Here is a 7,250-nt window from a genome sequence, read left to right on the forward strand (position 1 = left end):
CTGCCGTTTTGGCCCGGGTCACCAGTGAAGCCTTCTCATCAGACCAGATTTTCTTTTCTGCCTCAAACTCCTTCTTCAATTTCTCTTGTTCAGAGACGCTGAATTCAAACTTGGAGTTGGCCTTTTGGATTTCAAGCTCTTGAGCTGTCGGGCAACTCTTCAGATCATTAATTTCCGATTCAAATTTACTTATGCTGGCCTGCATTGATGCCGGGTTATAGTCAGAATCATGGTAAGGTAACATTAAGTCCCAAGCACTTTGCAAGAAAAGATACTTGGCACTTGGGGGCTAATGTATGCTGAAGAAATTTAATTAACAAGGCCGGTTTATGCTAAGAAATATGGTAAGATGGCATTAAGTCCCAAGCACTTTGCAAGCAAAGGTGCTTGGCACTTGAGGGCTAATGTACAGCGCAAGTTCAAGGCATCATGTTACAACCGGATTAAATATCTTTTGAACTGGACAGAGCAGGACTAAGCAGTTTTCTAAGTCTACAGTATATTTATTCATAAGCAATAGACTTGGGGGCTGATACAGTAAGTAAGAATCAGGAAAATAGCATAAATTATACCTCAGATTTGTGTTGTATTTGTTTCACCATGTCAATTTCCAGGTCACGCTGTTATGCACTTGATTCAGATAGCCCGAGACTATGTCGACAATGCTTAAGTGAGTATAATCAGTAATGTCCAGCTTGGCTTTTCGGCGTTCGGTAAGTTCCTCCTTAGCAGAGCATTTGGCAAGGACAGTGGGTCGCCTTGGCTCAACAAACTGAGACCTCAGAATCTCAACTTCTGGGTCATTTGCCTTGACCGGGCTAGGAGCCTCCGGGTTATCACAGCTGTTGAGAGTATCTTCGGCGGGCGGATCAGAGGTTGGCACCGGAATATCAAAGGCTGGTTCAGGCGGCGGCTGATGGGTGGAACTGTCAGGAGCAGCTGTGCCAAGCTCCGGTTCAGCCATGACCGGGTCTTGGGACGGCTTATTCTTCTTTGCCCTCTTACTGGGCTTCACTTGCATACTGCCAACAAAGGTGGAAGGATGAATACAAAAGCATGAGTAAGGTAAAGCCTAAGGTAAACAAAGTTACATTACCCGGGGGCAGTTTTGAAAGTCGGCATGTTAGATTGCATAGACTCACCGGAAGAAGGAGAGGTACCCTGATAAATGGAGTCAGATTAATTGAGAGGTTGGCAAATTAAACCCGCCAAAGGTAAAAAAAAACGTAAATCGGAGATAACCTCAGTCCGACGCTTCGTGGTTACATCAGGTAAGCCGGAGGAGAGCTCTACATCCTTGCTGTTCCGGGTTTGCCTCTGGCTTTCGAACTGCTGTTGCTTCAAAAGAAATTGAGGATCTTGGTAAGCCAAAGGATGTGAAAATCTTACTTTCCAGGTTACTCTTCGAATTTTCTGACGCGGCAGAGGCTCGGAGTCGGAGGAAATTATAGTTACCTCTTCCTCGGCAGCTCGGTTGTTCCCTGTGTCTTCCTGGAAAGATTTAAAGTCAGTAAAGTTATGATAAAGAGTCAAGGGAGTTAGAAATTACCTCTTCTTCGTCATCAGAGGAGTCGTCCAATTTGAATAAGTCTGAAGCACTTGGCTTCTTCTTCTTTGAAGCTCATGTTTTTGTGGTTTTCCTCTCGGTTCTCTTGGCCGCTCTGGCTTTTTTGGCGGCCTCATGGTCATACTTGACCTTCCAGAAGTTGTCATCGGCCTGTGGAGAATATAAGGGGGTTATGAGTAAAAGTAAGGTGTAAAGCACTGAAAGAGTATTCATGAAGGATTAATGACTTACTGCGGGGGCCGGGTTCTTCTTGCAGAAAGGAAGTAAGCCAAAGGCGTTACTGGTCACGGTGCCCTCTTTCAGCAAGGTTTGGGTCGTAGCCTCCACCACATCATCTGGCAAGTCGTCGGAACTGTGACGTAGTGGATCATCCTTCTCGCCTGAGTAAGTGCACATTAAGCCGGGGCAGCGGCTTAACGGAAGCACTCGCCAAGCGACCCAGACTCGGACCAAGTCAATACCATTCGAGCAGTTGCCTAAAAGGGCTTTGATCTTCTTGATGGTAGGAGCAAGTGGTAGGCGTTCAACAGCGGTTAACTTATCCGACAGCGGGTGATTTGACTCAAGGCGTAGAGCGCAGAAGCCGGGCAGAGGGTTCTCACCAGCGGGAGAAGTGTCCTGGCAGTAGAACCATGTCTGATTCCAATCTTTCGGATGACTCGGCAGTTCAGCATAAGGAAAAAGGCAGTCTCTTCGCCGCTGAATTGAGATGCCACCAAGTTCAAGACTGGGCCCATTGGCGCGTTCATTCTGTCGATTTAAATAGAAAATCTCTCTGAACAAAAGCAGATTGGGTTCTTCTCCCAGGTACACCTCGCAGAAGACTTGGAAGTTGCAAATATTTGACACAGAATTGGGTCCAATGTCTTGAGGCCTAAGGTCAAAGAAATTCAAAACATCCCTGAAGAATTTTGAACCGGGAGGAGCAAATCCCCGGCTCATATGATCCGTAAAAACTATCACCTCCCCTTCTTTGGGATGAGGTTTCTCCTCGGACGGGTCAAGGGCACGATAAGACATGATCTCCTTCTTGGGCAGATGACCAGACTTTACAAACTCTGACAGTTTGCTCCAGGTGACTGTGGATGGGACCCAATTATAGGTCACAAGAGCCTTGGTTGCCTTAGGTGCCATGACGACAGTTGGCCTATGACAAAATAAAGGTTTCTGTTCAAATTTAACCCGGCGGAAGGCATTTTAATTATTCAAGGTGGCGGTTTAAGAAGGGGTCTAATGATATATGGATAACTATGTAACAATATTTAAGCCACTACAGGTGTCATGAGCAGTTAAGTTTTCTTAAGTCGCGAGAAGCAAGCAAGGTTCACAGATCAGTGGCATTTATTTAAACTGGCCACATGGACAGTCATGGTTAAACATATTCGACAGATGCAGTTTTTTATTTTTTGGGTGAAACAAACAGGTTTCACAAGTTACCGCTATTATTTTGGATCAAACAACTGTTCTAAAAAGAAAATTTTCTAGACCTAGAACTGGCACAGAGGAAGTTCGAGGGCTCGAATAGAGCCTCTGTATGACAGAAAGGGATCTACTTGCAGCCAAAATGGGTGTGAAATAGCTACCGCGTCAGTTTATACTATCTTCAAGATCAAGGAATAGCAGTGGTGATGAAATCTACGAAGGGTTCCTGATGAACAGCGAAGAACACCGAGGAACTCGAAGGTCCCAATACAGATCTGAGGAACAAGAAGGAGGAGACTTACAGATGCAAGGTTGTTGCGGAGGGTCGTCGCGTTTTCTGGTCCAACCAGGTTGATGCAGCGGCCTGAGTTGGTGAAGATGAGGAGATCTGCGACGGCAGCGGCGGCGGAGCTCGAGCGGCAGAGAAGCAGCGAGAGGAAGAAGACGACTGAAAGGGGAGAATGGGAAAGACCTAGGTCGTGCCTATTTATAAGGAAAGGATGACTGAGACGGCATGAGAAACGAGGAGATAAGCATTATTATCCAGCGGCCCCGACGCCTCGGTTTTCGAAACGGTCAGTAAATGCAGAGATCCCGTTGGAGGATATGGTGGAATAAAGAATGAATTTAAGTGAAGATGACGTCACGGCGGGTTAACGCGGATCCAAAAGATGATGTCATGGCGTGTTAAGGAAAATCTTTTGCACAGGCAGAAGGCTGAAGATTTACTTTTTAAAAGGTATTTTAAGATTGACATGAACTGGTTCAAATCAATCTGGGGCCTAATGTTGGGGATGTAACTATTCGTGTAAGCCGCCCAGGAGGGACCAGGTTACACAAAGAAGACTCAGTATAAGGAAGCCCAAGACCGAGCATGAAGATGGCGGTTCAGTACAGAGTCTGAGGCCCACGGGCGACTTAAGGCCCGTCGTAGTAAACCGCCATAATGGCATGACTTGTATCATAAGGTAGATTTTAACTAGTAACCGAGCCGGACACTGTTTATGAGCCAGCCGAGACTCTGTAAGTCGGAGGGCGTCAACCCGTGTATATAAGGGGACGACCCGCCGGTGGCTTAGGGTAAGAAAGCAACTCATCGAGAAACCGGGCTTAGCGTATCTCGCTCCCTGGTCATCGAAACATCAATACCAACCCAACTAGACGTAGGCTTCCCTTCACCGTAAGGGGCCAAAATAGTATAAACCTCTCGTGTCCTTTGTCCCGATCAACCCCTTCAAGCTTCCTAGTTGCGATGGCTCCACAACTAAGTCCTTTCACGAGGACATCTGTCGTGACAATTCCACGACACTTTCAATCTCCCCCATTTTGGTAATTGATGACAATCACTTTCAAGAGAGTTTATATAAGGAATTATGCATCACCATGCAATGCAACAACCAATGATGTTGGATAATGAGATGCAAATGCTTAGGAACAAAACAAAAGCAAGGAGAGGACTCTGAAAACCTTCTCCGCAAAACTCTCCGGAACTTCTCCCCCATTGGCATCGATTGCCAAAATGGGCGAAAAACTTAGAAGGCCAATATAAAAAGTGTTCCTCCATAAATTGTGTATTTCTCAACAAGATAGTGGAATGTCATACACATATCCAAAGGTGAATACTTGGAGGAACACAAACTATATTGAGGCACAAAGATTGCTAAAGAATGATATGCCACAAGGACATAACAAAGAGAGACACAAGCAATCAAGCAATCAAAATATACCAATTGAAGCAAGCAATCAAAGGATATCAATTGAACCAACTAGACCAAAGATCCTACGAGCCACATGAATAAAGGATATTATGATATGAGCGAAGGAGTGTTCTAAAGAAACTAGAGAAGCTCCCCATGATTTGTGCACACATAAGAATTTTTGTATTTGAATACAAAGTGCACAAAATAGGATCATAGCTCCCCCAAAATCAATAGAAACTTACAACAAGTGCAAGTGAGCATATAGGAAACAAAGCCTAGCACTTGCAACAAACAAATGGTTGAGCACTCATGTAAAAGAGGCAACTAAAAATAGGCTCAACCAAAATAATGTGTGTGAGTCATGGCAAAGCACTTGATAAGACTAAAATAAGGATGAGAATTAAGCATCAACATAGTCTTGGAAAAATGAGATACACGATGCATGACATGTCCTATCCACACACACCCAACTAGCAAATGGATTCACAAGCTCACTAAAATGATAGCAACAAAGCTTGCGATAACCCATGGTAAAGATAGAAGATGAAGGCCTCATCAAGACGAGGGATACGAATTAAGATGGCAAAGCCTCGTAAAGATAAGCATGAGGAAAATAATCTTCACCACACAAGAGTGCATCAAGATGCAATGATATAAGACACGCACTCAAGGCAAAAGCTTTCACGGAGCCACCAAAGAAATAACATAAGAAAGACAAGGTGGACGTGAAAGAAAGGATATCATCTAGATATGCAACTTCACTCAAGTGTATAAGATTCTAGGTAGACGAAATCATGATGATATATATCTACAAAGAAGGATGTACACGCGAAATAGTTACAACACGAAGGAACAAGATATCCAAAAGGAAGTCATACATATACCAATAAGATATTTGCTTGGAAGCATAGCACATGGCTAGATATGGTCTTATTGTATATAAATGAATTCCTGCCACACAACCATCAAAGACATCACAACCAGCAACATGAGATTATCATTGAGATGCTTTGAGAAAGGAAACAAGTATCACAAGATGGAATGAATAGCATGCCAAGATGCAACCTACACAAGGTTGAATGCAAGAAAATAATGCATGAAAAGATATTTGTTACTGAGATATCATTGGAAGGATGTAGAAGAAACCAATTGAAGGTAGTAGATAGTAGTTCATTGAGCATCCTAGCTTGACTCCAATAACATGGTGACACCACCTTCCTTGTGAGTGAGCCGAGCATCCGATGTATCTCCAATTGTTCCTAGAGAAACAACACAAACAAAATGGTACCCAGCCTCATTGGGACCAAAGAGTTAGAGAACCAACAATACATAGGACAAACTCCACATAAATATGTGCATATAGATATGAAAATGAATTTCATGCACATCTCATCCAATTTGAGACTTGGTGGAGTTTCCCCCATATATTGGGCCAAAGAGACTACATGAAGTTAATATACATGGTCAATACTTTCAAGAACTGAAACCAATTGACAAAGAAATACCAAGTGAAGAAAATATACCAAATGAATAAATCAACACTTGGAGGATATCCATAACAGATACATCGAGGAATGAGATATCCATTGATACACACTAAATAAAAGACATCAAACTCCCAAAATAGAGGATGGTTCCAAACAAACCAAGCTCTCTACAAAGTTTCATGATGGCACAAAGTACCAAAAACAAAACGGCTTGCCTTCCACCAACACACACTTGATAAGGATCGCAAGATGAGTGTTTTATAGAAAATAGGATAGCTCTCCCAAGATTAGTGCATTATAGAGAATTTGCATTTGAATACAAAATGCACAAGGTGGGATCACCACTTTCACTATATCTAGAAAACACTAGACAAGGTCAAGAAATTAACAAGATCCACAAGTGGTATGGAATACAAAGGGAGTTGATACATTCCTTGGCAAGAGAAAAGGCAAATAAAAGCAAAAGCCAATGTAAAGATGATCAATAAATTCTACCACACATAAGTGAGTACCAATTGTCAAAAGACAAGAAGTATATGGAAATAATTCCCGGTGGTAGATAGCAAGGATATCCAACATCATATTCACACCACATACAAGCAAATTTCAACTTGTAGAGCTAACATGCCACCTAGGAACAAGATAATTTACAATATCAACTCTAGGTGACAATATCTCAAATGTACACATTTTCTAGGCTAGTAATATGCACATAACATATTACTCCCCCATAATGTGATACCAATTAAAGATAAACAAGAGGCAAAAAAAGATCCAACAAGAGATAATTAATGGACAATTTAGAATTTGAATTCTCATGAGAAGACATACCACATAGCGACTATATAATCTTGTAATATCAATACTATGTGGTATTTCTCATGTACACACATTTATAGGATTGTGAAGTGCACAAAGCAAACCACTCCCCCAAAATGGGATGTTCCATTAATATCTCACAAGATCCAACTAAGACACAAACAAGATGCACAAAGTCTCAACGTACGACACACAAGTACATGATGTGCAAACCAACACACACATACACTACAGGAATCTGCTACTTTCCCATCT

Source organism: Triticum dicoccoides, chromosome 2B, assembly GCF_002162155.2.
Source record: "Triticum dicoccoides isolate Atlit2015 ecotype Zavitan chromosome 2B, WEW_v2.0, whole genome shotgun sequence".
NCBI lineage: Eukaryota > Viridiplantae > Streptophyta > Magnoliopsida > Poales > Poaceae > Triticum > Triticum dicoccoides.